We start from the raw sequence: 14666 nt of genomic DNA on the forward strand, positions 1-14666 counted from the left end.
CACAGAAGCACTAGTTGAGGTCAAAATGTATTTGAGAAAGTTTGTCTGACTCTAACTCCTCATCCCCACCCTGATTTGAGCCTCCCACCCCACCAGGTGCCCTGCAGGGATGACGGGGGGGGGGGGGTTGAAGCTCCCTCCCTGCCCCCCAATTCGTACGGGAACATTGCGCGAGGATTCACTCATTTGCTGGGAAGTGCGAGGGAAGCACCACGGTCATTTCCCAAATGCTGACCGGGCGCCACTCTACTTCATGGAAGAGCTGTGTCCTGAGTCGAGCTGGGGCGGCGTGGCTGTCGGAGAGGCGGATGCACGAGTCTCCTCCACTCCTGGGGGCAGGTGGGCGGCCGAGGGCACATGCGGTTTGGCTGGCAGAGTGTGTGGCGTCTCCTTTTTCCATAACCCCTCGTTTTGAATCGCCCCCTTGGTTTCCCTTCCATTCACATTGCCAATCCTGGATGGGAACAGGCTCCGAGGGAATACCGAGAAGCCACTAATGCCGCCTGTTGAAGGAAAAGCCGTCTCCTTTCAGCCTCGAGTTGGCTGTTTCAGTCAGCCTGGGTCTCCTGTGAAATCACACAGCCGCGAGGACCCTCTGAGCGCAACAGGGCTGTTGTGCGGTTGTAAGCCAGGCAAGTTTCAGAGCCCGGCCAAAATCAACAGTTATCTCCAGTTTCAGGAAATTTAAAGCTGCGGTGAACGGTGTCTTCTTGAGGACTGACAGATGACACAGGTGGCCAAGCGCGCGGCCAGTGCAAAAGCAGCTTTTTGATGTTATTAATCATCTTGACAGGTCGTTGGGTGGCACACGGCTTAAGGTGGGTCTCTTATTTACAAGGTCAGGGGGGTTCAACTCCCCAGAGAGGCTTGCGTTAACACCGGCTTGCAGCCAGCCATCTTTCGAAGAAGAAAGGGCTTTCTCCACTTACAACGCTGGCTTCAACAGGTCCGAAGCATGCTGTTCACCAGCGTGGCTCTCGATTGACTGGTCTCCCCCATAAGGATTTTCATGGGGGGCTAGGAGAAGCTGCTGGGTAGCTTCCTTTCAGGCAGGGGCCTCCAACCGTTGGAAGCACAAGCTCGCATTTTGAATTTAAGTCAGTCCAGGATCCAGGAGCGGCCTGAGGTGGGCTGCAGCAGCTGGTGCCCCAGGCAGAACGCATGATCGGCACCCCTGCCTGCACGGCCATCAATGGAGTGACATCATCGGACGCCCCGTAACGTCATCATCGGGCACCATTGAAGGCGACGGCCGAGTTGGCCTATAGTGATGGGCTGCCCCGGCTAGGATCTACCTCAGAGCTCAGCACCCTGGCCCTACCCCTGCCTCTGCCCCACCCCTTCTCCGGCATCCTGCTCTGCTCAGTCTATGGAGATGGGGCACAGAGAGAGACACCGTCACATCCGCAACCCACCCTTCGGCCCCCCACCTTACACATGCCGAGGGCAGGAGCAGACCAGCAGTGGTGGGGAGGGGCAGCTGAAGTGTCGGCACTTGATAGCCTCCTGGCCAAACCAGTCACGATCACCTGTCAGAGGTGCCAGGATCTACCAGTAGATGCCAAAGGAGGTTGTGAAGGCCACGACTTCAAAAAAGAACTAGCTAAATTCATGGAGGTTAGGTCCATCAATTCTTATTAGCCAGAATGGCATCCCTAGCCTCTGTCGGGCTGCGAATGGATCACTTAAAACTGTGTTTCTCAATCTTTTTTTTTTTTTTAAATAAAGTACCCCTTAAAAAAAAAATAACAAGTACCCCCCCGTACCTACAGTTTTCAGGCTCACAATTTTTTTCCTACCATTGCAACACATTTGTTTAAACAGCTTAATCGTAGCCGGGTGCGGTAGGGGAAATTTTTGGGTGTAAAAAGTAGAAAAATAATAAAGTGCTGTAAAACTTAAAACAAAACTTCATTTTTCTCCAAATTTCAGTTGTTGATATTCCCCTCCCCCCGACTTCTCTCGAGTACCCCTGAGGGTACTCGTACCGCTGGTTGAGAAACACTGACTTAGAACATAAAAACAGCCATACTGGGTCAGACCCTTCACCTAAGGGTCCGTCTGGCCCAGTATCCTTTCTGCCGACAGTGGCCAATACCAGACGCTCCAGAGCAGTGTTTCCCAACTTTATTTGGCTACGGAACCCTTTTGAACTCGAAAGAATTTCGTGGAACCCCTGACTGACTGCGTGCACAGCGCTGAGTAGTGACATCATCGACCCCTCTCTCTGGCTAAGCTGGCATTCCACAGGGATTCTTATCGTGGCAAACAGATGAAAATGGTTTTCAATAAAATTCATGAATGAAAATTCCATTCCATTACAATAATTCTAGTTTTCTACCGGAACCCTTATTGTCACTCTGCAGAACCCTGGGGTTCCGTGGAACACCATTTGGGAAACAGTGCCCAAGAGGAAGGAAACACAGCAGGTAATCATCACATGATCTGCCCCTGTCACCTACCTCCAGAGAAACAACAGCTAAGGACACCATTCTTACCCATCCTGGCTCATAGCCATTGATAAACCTAACCTCCATGAATCTATCTAGCTCTTATTTGAACCCTGTTAAAGTCCTAGTCTTCACAACATCCTCTGGCAAGGAGTTCCACAGGTTGACAGTGCACTGAGTGAAGAATTGATGATTCCCTGCTCTGTTCATTCCCTCTGGGGCACCTGGCATTGGCCACTGTCGGAAGATGGGACACTGGGCTTGATGGACCTTTTATCTGACCCAGTATGGCCGGTCTTATGTTCTTAGTCTGATCTACTAGTTCGTGACCACTGCTTTAAGGAAATGGAAGGTGGGCAGTACAAAAGCAATTTCTTTACCAATAAGTCTTATGTTAGCACTAGCTCATAACAAGACAAAGTTTGAACCTGCTGCTCCTGTCAAACTCTTGGCTTTCTTGTAAGGGATCCCCTCAGCTGCTGTTATTTCTGGGGACAGCCCCAAGAGGCTGGGTTGAACATTGAACAGGAATTAAAATCCTAAATGTCCGAGGGAGGTGGGATTTTGCTGGAAGGCAACTGTGTGGTTTTGTGAAGTGCTTGTGAGGTCTTTGCCATCTTCTACAAGAAACAGGCTATGACACGGATATATTTGCCCACCTTTCTTCTCTTTTTTTTTTTTTTTTCTCCGCTTGTCCACTCAGTTGCCTACATGCCGTCCTAAACCCTGTCTCCTAATGGATCTGGTAATCTGGGTATCGGAGAATCTCTCCCATCCCGCTACTGGTGGTGGCATAGCAGATGAACACCTGAGGGAATGCTTTCCGTGTGCAGCTAAAAATAATTATTCTTCCTTCGGCTTTCCACTTGAACACCATTCAGTGCAAAGAACCATTTTGGCACTTACGAATGTGACCTGGGATTAATAATAAAGAACCGAAGGCCTGGCATATGATAGAATTGAATCAGCAAATCATGGGCGGCTGTGGGTATTCTGCACAGCAAGTCATATTGCAAAACTTCCGGGGCCCAGACTTATTGTTATCTTGTTGGTATCACTTTTCACTTCCTCTGGGCTTGTGGGAACTGGGAACAAATCAAATTCCATCTGTTTCCACTGAAATAAGGAATTGAGTGAAGGGAGTTGCTCGAAATAAGGAATTGAGTGAAGGGAGTTGCTTGGGATTCCCAAGAATCAGCAGCAAATGCCTCTTGGTGTCCTCTAGGATTTTGATGTGCTTGGGCAACTTGCAGAAGGGAAACAAACTGCTTGGGTGGGAAGAAATCTGCACAACCCGTTCGGTTTTGCCTACTGCTCCCCATCTAGCGTGAAAACTGAAACCACCTTGCTTTCTTCAGCTTACAAGCTGTGGGCTGACGTCTGAAGGGCTGCAAATGTGATTGGCTGGCCAGAGTTATAAGAGCATTTATTATTCGGGTTGCCGACTTTCTATTGGTACAAAATTGAACACACAGCCCTGCCCCTTCCTGAGGCTCCGCCCCTTCCTTGAGGTCCCTCCTCCAGTCACTCCATCCCTCCTCGCCCCTCAGTGGCGTGCTCTCCCACACCCTCACTTTCATTGAGTGTGTGTGGGGTGGTGGTAATTGAGATGTAGCCGTGTTAGTCTTGTCTTGCTGAAACAAAAGACAGGACTATGCAGCACTTTAAAGACTAACAAGATGTTTTATTAGGTGATGAGCTTTCATGGGCCAGACCCACTTCCTCAGATCAAATTGTGGACGAAAATTGGCACAACCATATATACCGAAGGGATACAATCAAAAAAGGTGAACACATATAAAATAGACACATCAGATTTTAGAACAGAGTGGGGATGCGGCGGGGGGAGGTTAGTGTCTATGAGATAATGATATTAGAGGTGATAATTGGGGACGCTATCTTTGTAATGGGTAAGATAATTAGCATCTTTGTTAAGGCCCACTGGTAAAGTGTCAAATTTAAGCATGAATGACAGTTCAGAGGCTTCTCTTTGAAGTCTTGTGTTAAAGTCTCTTTGAAGCAGGATGCAGGTAGTCAGGTCGTTGAGACAATGCCTAGTCTGGTTGAAATAGCAAGAAATTGTTTTTTCTTTGTGAAACTGTCTGATGTCTGTTTTGTGGGCATTGATTCTTTGGCGAAGTGTCTGAGAAGTTTGTCCAATATACATAGCAGACGGACACTGTTGGCACATGATAGCATAAACTATATTTCTGGATGAGCAGGAATATGTGTTCTTGATCTTATAACTGAAATGGTTAAGTCCAATGATGGTGTCAGCAGAGTAAATATGGGGACAAAGCTGGCAATGGGGTTTGTTGCAAGGGAAAGTTCCAGGGTTGGTATTAGTGTGGTATGTCCTGTGGTTGTTGGCAAGAATCATCCTGAGGTTAGGTGGTTGTCTATAGGAGACTATGGGTTTGTCTTCCAGAGCCTCTCGGAGTGTAGTATCCTGTTCCAGTATAGGCTGTAGTTTATTGATAAGTGTTGGACGGGTTTAAGTAGGGGGCTGTAGGTGATGACAAGTGGTGTTCTATTGTTGGTTTTCTTGGGCTGTCTTGAAGTAGGTGATTTCTGGGTTTTCGTCTGGCTCTTTCAATTTGTTTTTTTTTTTTTATTTCTCTGGGTGGGTAATTGAGGTTTATAAATGCTTGGTAGAGATCCTGAAGTTTCTGGTCTCTGTCAGTGGGATTGGAGAAGATGCGGTTGTATCGAAGGGCTGGGCTATAGACGATCATATGGTGTGTTCTGGATGGGAGCTGGATGCATATAGGTAACTGTATGAGTCAGTGGGTTTTCTGTACAGAGTGATATCTAATTTACCATTGGTGATTTGTACTGTGGTGTGATTTTTTGTGTGGGGGTGGAATGGGGAAGGGGCGAGGGAGGCAGTGAGGGGGATCCAGCTCCAGGTGCAGGAGACAGTGAGGGATCTGGCTAGGTTTGGGTCTGGGTTAGGGCTGGGGATGAGCGGTTTGGAGTGCAGAAGTGGGCTCCAGGCTGGGAAGAAGGGGGCAAAGGATTTGGGGGGTGGGGGTTGGTGCAGAAAGGGGTGAGGGCGTGGAGATGGGGTTGGGGATGAGGCGTTGCAAGTGGGGGAGGGGGCTCTGTATGGGGGCACTAGGTTGAGGTGCAAGGGGGTGAAGGCTCTGGGCTGAGGTTGTGGGCTCTGAGGTAAGTCCAAGGATGAGGGGGTTGGGATGCAAGAGTGGGTTCCAGGTTCAGGGAGGGGCCCAGGCCTGGTGTTTGGGGGTCTGAGAGGGGTTTCAGATTTTTCTGAGAGGCGTGTGGGGGCGGGGGATTGGGACTTGGGTGTCTCCTGGTCTGTGGCAAAAAGGCAAGCAGCTGGGAACCCACTAATGGGAGCATGGAGTCAGCAGGTGCAGTGCATGGAGGCCCGTGGGCCCCCTGCCTAGGAGCCGGACCTGCTGTCCACTTCTGGAGGATAGCCTGTCTCAGCTCCACGGCAGCACCGTCTGGACTTTTAATGGCCACCCGGATCCCTTTTTGACTGGGTGTTCCAGTCAAAAACTGGACGTCTGCTCACCAATGTTCTCTTTAATTTTTTTGCACCCATGTGTGGAGTAATTTTTGTTCTGTGCACCAAGGCAAGTGCAGATGTGCACCACCAGGAGGAACACATGGTGCTGGCTGTGGGAGACTGTGGGTGCTCTGCTAAGCAGCTGGGTAGCATTGGACTCTCTCCTGGATGGCCCCTCCCCTTCCCCCAAGCGCTCAGCTTACGGGGAACACTGCTGGTCACCCTGTTCATTATAAAACTATAGCATCAGAGAAATTTCGGGCTTGAAAGGACCTTGAGAAGTCTTCAAGTCATGTCCTCTGTGCACATGTGGTCAGTGTTCATATAGCACCTAGCATAATAGGATCCTGGTCTGACACTAAAATGCTACAGTGATACAAATAAATAATTCATGTTCAACTTACTTTTGTAGAACAAAGAGCAGAGTTTGGCCCACTGCAGCTCATTTAAATTTCTGGGTTTAATTTAGGCGGGTACCGAGAGAAATAAGGAACAAAGCCCATTTCGAGGGGAAATGTTAGCTCCTGAAAACAAATCCCACACCAAGATTTGCTGATATCTATAGTAATCCAAATAAATCCAGAACTTAACTGTATTAAAATATTTTTTCTGCTTCTTAAAAACTATTTCCACCTTCCCTTTCCCTTGTTATCCATGTTATAAATGGCCTAATTATTGAAAGTGATGAGTTCCTTTCCCAAGTACATCTATAAAACCAGACAAGCTTTTTTAAAAAAAAAATCTTTCTAAAGAGTTGCCAATTTTTTTTTATTTTGTTAAACATTTAAATATAAAACCGAGCTCCAAACATTCCTGTTAAGGATTGTATTTCAGGTGAGCATAGACGGATGCTTCCTGCTGAGACTTTTTTCCTTTGAGGGTAATGAACGTGAAATGTTTGGCTTGTCACCATGCCATTGGGTGCCTGCTGCCTGTGCCATGGTACATGATGGTGATCAGCACTTGGACCTACCCCATAGTTCCTCATGACATGCTGGGATTTGAAAAGAGAGACATTTTCTGCATAGGACTTGCCTGTAGAAGAATGCTGAGAAATAAAGGTAACCACCACCTGGTTGATTTGAACCCAGGACCTCAGCCTTGGAGCCTCTACAGATTGATCTATAAAGCTAGGCTCTCAGCATACCCTGTAGAACTCCCTTGCATATATCTCTCACTTTAAGTGGTCTAAGTGCCGCTATATGGAACAGTGAACCACACTAAAGTATGTGGGTTATATTATCTGGTTCCCTTTGCTGCTTTACTTAGTAGCACTATGGTGGGGGTGACAGTCCAGCACTGGCCAGAAGGGGTTAAAGCAGGCAAGGGGGAGCCTGTGGAGAGCCCAAGCCAATCAGAGAGATGCTTTGAAGGAGCCAATCAGGGTGTAGCTTGCTGTGGCAGTCCTATATAAAAGGAGCTGCTCAGCACAAAGCAGACAGTTAGGCCATGACCAGGGATGGTGCAGGCCTCGGTTGCTGGAGGAGCACCATCTGGGCAGGCTTGGGGGGAGGGCTAGAGAGGGAGGCTGACGCCTGCTAGGCTGCTGGACTTGTTTCAAGGGTTTGGTCCTGCCTAGAGCGGGGGGCTGGACTTGACGACCTTCTGGGGTCTCTTCCAGTTCTATGATTCTATGATAAGGGGATGGTTGGATGAAATAACATGATCTTGGTAACTAATTGACCATTCATTATCAGTTGGAAATAGGTCAATGGAGGGATGATAGGAGTTGCTATAGGGAACTTTCTGGGTGTCTGGCTGGTGAGTCTTGCCCACATGCTCAGGGTTTAGCTGGTCGCCATATTTGGGTCGGGAAGGAATTTTCCTCCAGGGTAGATTGGAAGAGGCCCTGGAGGTTTTTCACCTTCCTCTGTAGCATTGGGCACAGATCACAGCTGAAGGCCTCTCTGCATGTTGGGTCCTTCAAAGTATTTCAATGCTTCAATATCTTTGATATAGGTGAGAGGATTATTCTAGGGGGGTGGGTGAGATTCTGTGGCCTGCACTGTCCAGGGGGTCAGACTAGATGATCATAATGGTCCCTTCTGACCTTAAAGTCTATGAATCTAGGGTGCAAAGAGTCACAGGGGAAGTGGCTCATGGAACTAGAAGTGGTGGAGGGGAGTAAAGGAGGACAGGACAAGAGGGCCCCTGGGTTGGGACCCAGAGTAGTGGGCAGGCCTGGGTTCCCCTCTTCCCCATGTCTAGCCACCATGGTTATGTGGCCTGGAAGGCTGCAGTTGGCCTTCGTGGCAGGCGCTGCATGAAGGACTGTTGATAACTCCCAGACGGGGGAGGAAAGACCGCTGATGTGGGCACTGCCGGAGGGCAGTGTCCCGAAGAGGCTGCTGTGGTCGGGGAGCGGGACCGGAGCGTGGAGTGAGGGCAGGGGAGACAGCAGCCCGACGGAGGTGCCCTATGGGCTAAAGAACTAATTCCCCAGAGCGACCTGCAGGAGGCGCCGCAGGGCTGAGCTTGCCCCGTGACAAGCGGAATGCTCTGTTCCCGGCACGTTCGGTCTGAGGGCTTGGGGGAGCGGCCCTGCATGTTTTGTTCGGCCTTTCGCTGTTACTGCAACTTGACTTTGAGAACTGGGGTTGTCTTCATATCTGGTCCTCTTCATGACCTTACCTGTGTTGCAATCTGTCCCTTTTGGGGACAGAAAATGACAGGTAAGGTTGTTGAACAAATGGAGCATCGTTTTACTCCCTGCCCAATCATTATTCCATATTTCCAAAGGGGCTTTCTTAAGGTCTATATAAATCCTGTAACTTTCAGAAGGATGGATGGGCAGGCTAAGGAGGGATCCTGACTGGCTGCTTTTCAGTGGATTATACTATCGGGGAGCGGGGTGTACGTGAGCCATTATAATAGCTCAGTGTCCAGCAAAGAGCACAGAATAGTAAGATCCAATTCTTGTTCAGGGCTTCCCCTGGTCTTGCTCTCGCTTCTCCACAACATCTCTCCTAATTTTCATGTGGCACCACCTCCCAGTCACAAATTAGCACTGCTTTCTAAGCCAGCCTTTTTCTGTCTGTCTGTCACTCTCCCTTCCTGCCAATCACTCTTGCAACTTTCTTTTCACACAAAACTGAACACCTAGCCCCGCCCCTTCCCTGAGGCCCTGCCCTTTCCTTGAAGATAATCAATGGGGCATGGTAGTTCTGGGGTACAAAATATATTGGGCAGAACAGGTCATGCTGGTTGGGGAGTGGCACTGTATGTGAAAGAGAGCATAGAATCAAATGACGTAAAATCTTTAAATGAACCGAACGATTCCGTGCTTTAATAATATGAATATAACAGTAGGGATATACTACTGACCACCTACCGCAAGGGATATACTACTGACCACCTGCCACCCAGGGAGAAGCAAGGCACAGTTGGGGGATGGGTGGGTGGGGGCTTAGAGGAGGGGTGGGGCCAGTGGTGGGGGGTTGCCATGGGCCCTATACTGGAGACACTGGGGGAGGATCCCCCAGGTCCCGCATTCCCCTTGGTGTGCCCCGGGTCTGTTTAAATTTCAACTTCAGTGCCCGTTGGGGTGAGTTACTCGATCTGCTGCGCCTCTTTTGGTGGGTGAATTACCCCAAGCCAGCCTCTCTCCAGCTCAGTGGGCCTCATGCACAGTTGATGCATAAGTAGGGTGCTGTATGTTCTGGGTTGGGAACCGGTGACGGATCCAGGGTGAAGCGTTGCTGGGGCTGTTGGAAGACCATATTAGTTATACGGACCAAGGCATCCCGTAGCCCCACTCAGGGTCCCAAGGCCTCATCTCTGAATTTGCCCCAAGCTTGATCCCCTTGTTAACTAGCATGAAAGGGTCGGTTGCTGCTCCCCCAGTCGGCAGATTGCCGTTGCGCACTCGTTCCTTCTGGCTGTCGTTTCCAAAGGCATTCCCCTTGCAGGCGTCCGTGTCGCTGACAGGAAGCAAAGTGCCCTGTTCTAGTGGCTTGCCAGCCATCAGCTGGTTAGATTCCTTTTGGGCCTTGCTCCCTGAAAGGTTCCGCCTTTTCTGAAAGAGCTCGTTACTAACGGCATCCCGAGACACAGCTGAAAATTGTCCTTTTTTAAAGAGACGTTTCCCTCCTCTTCCTCCACCACCCCTGTTGTTTTTAAAGCCCATCTCTTCCTCCTCCCGAGCAGGCAAGCAGCCATGGGGTGGGCGGATCAGTATCCAGACGAGGTGGTGCCAGATCAGCTAGCCCTCAGGCTCCTTGCGGTTTTTCATTATTTTTTTTTCCCCTTGGGGAAAATGGTGGTGGTGGGGCGGGGGGGAATTACAGGGAGCTCTCAAGACTTCCTGCAGCCGGGCAAGTGATCTCAGGTTTCAACCTGAACAAAACGAGCTGTTGTTCCCCTGATGATTACCTGTCCTTGGCTTCCAAATAGGTGTTCTCTGTCGAGTCAGAGATTGCGGTTCAGAGCAAGGACAGACTTAGGTACACGTTGCCGTGACAACGTTTAGGCAAAAGCCGTGACAAAGCACTCGGGTGCACACGGGGGACTGTTGTCTTGTTGTTGGTTTTTTTTTTTTTTTTTTTTAACCTTTACTGACTCCACCTTATGAGGCAGGTAACCCCTCAGTTGGATTAATTGGCTTTTGTGCCTCGGTGTTTTTAAACCCCCCCAGCCTGTATTTTGTGCTGGTTTAGTTTGATTCCCAACATGTTGTCGCACTTCAGGCAAGGAATCGCTATAGCCAGATGAAATTCAGCATGCCCAAACTGGATTCAGGATCAGCGTTATTTAGGTGAACTATTGGCCCAGTATAAAAGTAAGTGGGAGTGTTTCGGTTGGCTTTCATGGGCCTTGGATCTTTTTGTGTTAATGTCCTGAGGTCTAATCCGAGAGGCAGGGCTGCTCTGAAAATCGAGGGAAGGATATCTGTGAAAAACGAAGGAATTTCATTTGTGTTTCAACCATTGTTGAAAGCCTTCCTCTCCCGCTGACATCTGTGGAACGATTTGCATATATGCACATGATAAGAGGCACTCTCTGCTCCTAAAAGCTTACATTCTAACAGGCCCGTCAACAGCAGACGGGGAGGGAAGGAGGACTGCTCAAAAGGACCCAGGCCTCCCGGCCATTGTTACTATGGCAACAGCGGCGGATGGAGCCCCGGGCCCTTTAAATTGCCACTGGAGCCCGGCATGGAACATTCCAGAAGCGCTGAGGGTTGCTGGTGAAGGCACTGTGAGCTCCAGATGGTGCTGAGAGCTGGCTGTCCAGACCCCGCCCCTTCCACCTGAGTCCCCACCCCCCGTTGCCCAGAGTCCTGGTGAGTCTGTTGGCTCTAAATGGACAAGACCGAAGAAATAGTCTTTATTTAGTTACATTTTACAGATTGGAAACTGAGTCACTCAGATGACGTGACTTGCCCGAGGTCATACAGGAAGACTGTGGCAGAGACAAGAACGAGTTTAGTGTGGTACCCTCACTTCAAGACCATCTTCCTTCTCTTCCTCACCTTTTTTTGCCTGATAAACCAGAATTATTAAACTTCTGCTTAGTGAGGATTATCTAATACATGTTTCAAACACCTGCATTTGATCATGAATCATACATTCATTTTAATAGGACACTTTGAATGGCCAAATGGACCTGTCAAAAACACAGCACAGCATGGTAGCAAAGGGTAGACATATGAAGATAGGATGTAGTATGCAACCTTCGATCCGTGAATGTGTCTTCATGATCCAATATTATTTGACGATTTGGAAATACCTCATTAAATTGTTAATTATATGAAGTGCATGTGTGGGAACATTCATTTCAAGGATAATACTTAGTGTTTCATCTGAAGCTGCTCTTAATTCTGTATCCTTCAGAAAATCCTTCTCCTTAATTACTAGATCTTAACGATGGTAATTGGTGGTAATAGCGGGCTAGTGAATTGAGCAAAGCCCTGGAAGTCGCAGCCTCCTGATTTCAATCTCTACTCTGCTAATCCTTTTGTGGCCCCGGGCAAGTCTCTTATCCGCTCTATATCTCAATTTCCCTCTCTACAAAACAGGGATGAGTAAACCCCAGCCCTTCTAAGAGGGATGTGAACAATACAATGTTAATATTGGCATGGCACTTTGAAAATGAAACACTATGTCTTACTATATATTTTAGACATGTGTGTCTGTCCGTCCATCTGTGAATCTATTGTTCAAGATCTCCTCCTAAGTGGTAAGAGTGAGGACTGCCAGATTTGGTAGGCAGCTTCCTCTTATCCTAACTTAAAGGAAGGTCAGGGTTTGGTTGTGCCAGGACAGTGGGATGTGCTTGGAATTTAATTGTTTCTCATAAAATGGAAAGGGAGGGGGTCTGGCAGGAGAGGCCGTTATACTTCAGAATGACCACAGGGGGCAGCAAAGGGCCAGAGATGGGAACTGGGACAGCTATAACCCGTTTGGGTCAACTGGGGGCAAGGGTGGAGAAAGGGAAAGCTGTCTACTATATATTTCTGTTTGTGTATCTGTTTGTCTGTGTCCCCCGGCTGAGGGACATGGACCCCTCCCCTAGCTGCAGCAGCCATGGGCAGGTGCTTCTCACCTGGCCCCACGCTGATGTGGTAAGAGAGGGCTGGGGTTGTCCTTTCTCCCTGGGGCTCCTGCATACTGAACCCCTCATCCCCAGCCTTACCCCAGAACAATAATTTTAAATGAAGAAAAACAAAACTTGAGTTCAGTACCCAAGCAATGCTGGGTAAATCTTCTAGTAAGATTATATATGTCAAATTATTACCTTGGATGGATTAGATAAAAGTATAATCCGAAGAGATACTCCCAAAATACAAGCCCATTTGCAAAATAGAAATGGCATGTTCGTTCTTGTCTAGGTGCAAAGCAGTCTGCTTGCTCAAACCAAGCGCTTTGTAGTTTATAGCTCTCTGGAAGATGCCTGATGATACAAATATGTTTCAAACTGAAACGAAGCATTAGCCAAACAGTGTCTTCTTGTGCCTTTCAAATTCATGGTGAGATCACTGACTCTTAAGGGACGGGGAAACAGAGTGCAATAAAACTCACTTTTCAATTTTAATCGTTCCAGACACACGGGAATTTGGAGGATATCAGTTAAGCATCTTTGGTTCCTTGACAAGTGCTTGAGAAGGGCCCATGTACAATATATTCTGTGGCAGCAGTAGGAATTTATAAGGATGAGTAGAATTGTTTCCAGGCAGGCTGTTGAACAGTTTTTCATCGTAAAACGCTAGTTTCAATAAATGGGAAGCAAGAGACTTAAACTCAACCTTTGATTCTAAGAAGTAAATCACGTGGTTCATCCTAAAACGTCTTTCTATGTTGTTGTTTTGCTGGGTAAATAAACACTGGCCTTATACCTTGTACAAAGTGTATGGAAGGTCAACAAACGTCTCTTGAAAATTGTTTCACTTCTCTGTTGGGTAGCCACACACGGTGGTTTTGTGAGTAAATAAGGCCAACAGCAGTGAACTCTTCTGGTGATTTTGAAGGGTGGATTTCCAAAAGCAAAAACCTCACCCGGCTGTTGTGCCAAGTAGCACGTGAGACCTACCGGACTCTCTGGGGCTATTACCAGATGACTGGCCATTGGAGAATATTTTACGATTCAGTTAATTAGAGGGCAACTACTTCATTACTAGGCCAGATCCTCAGCTATGTAAAGGGACATTTTTCTGACGTCAATGGAGCCTTGCTGATTTTCACCAGCTGTAGATCTGGTTTGCACGACTCAGGCCAGAACCAAGCTTTGGATAACATGGAAAGGTGGATAGATAGGATCAGCGGGGTGACAGCCACCGTGGGCCCCAGGGAGCAAGGTGTCGGGGGCGGGGGCTGTGTTCCAGAAGGGGTGGGCCAGAGGACAGTCAGCCCTTAGCACTGCCCACACCATGGCACCCCTCCTCAGGCCTCAGAGCGGTGTCCCTACATTCTGTCAACCAATCAAAGGGGTTTGGGGCACTGTTGCCATAGTAACAGAAGCGCTGGGCCCCTTTCAATCTCCGGGCCCTGGGGCAGTTCCCCCTTTTTGCCCCAGCTTGTGGGCAGGCCTGGATAGGATTCAGAAGATGGGGGTTTGCCTTTACTTAGTGTAGCAGTTCGGTTTCACTGTGAGGCGTAACCCGGGGTAAGTAATGAGTTTTGTGGCAGCGATTGCTACATGGGATGGTGGCTGATGCAGCTAGGCATTAAAGACTTTAAAAGGACCTATGCCTGAATGAGCAGTGTAGCACGACTGGGTCCCTAGTGGGCCAAAAGATAAAACATAAGCCATGCAGCCCACACTTACTAATGTTACATTGCAAAGAGACTCAGTATTGTACCAATGGTATGTAACATAGTTCATGGCTAGAGGGGTTAGAGCAGGGGTGGGCAATAATGTTTTCGGGGGGGGGGCACTTAATGAATTTTGGTAGGTGGTCATGGGCTGGTTCCACTCCCAGAAGGGATCGGGCCTGGGTGGAAGGGGGAGCTGTGGATTAGCTTCCCCCATCAGAGTTGTCTGGGGCTGGAGGCTTTGAATTAAAAACACAGCAAAGGGCTCACAGCTCTAGCCACACCCGGACTGGATCAAAGTGTTAGGTGGGCCAGATCTGGCCCCCGGGCTGCATCTTGCCTAGCTCTGGGTACGATTGAGGTCTGGAGATTTTTCAATACAAAAGGGATCTTTAGGCTAGCAGACAAAGGCTTAACAATATCCAGTGT

At 48.6% G+C, this 14666-nt stretch overlaps 1 long non-coding RNA gene across 3 annotated transcripts in view; it reads left to right on the forward strand.

The window, feature by feature from the left end:
* The window catches only part of LOC112544943 (uncharacterized), a 197569-nt gene that overhangs the window by 18551 nt on the left and 164352 nt on the right, over window positions 1–14666 (forward strand). The gene's annotated exons all lie outside the window — the stretch shown is intronic.

This window comes from Pelodiscus sinensis, chromosome 20 (assembly GCF_052426305.1).
Source record: "Pelodiscus sinensis isolate ZL-2025 chromosome 20, ASM5242630v1, whole genome shotgun sequence".
NCBI classification, from domain to species: domain Eukaryota; kingdom Metazoa; phylum Chordata; order Testudines; family Trionychidae; genus Pelodiscus; species Pelodiscus sinensis.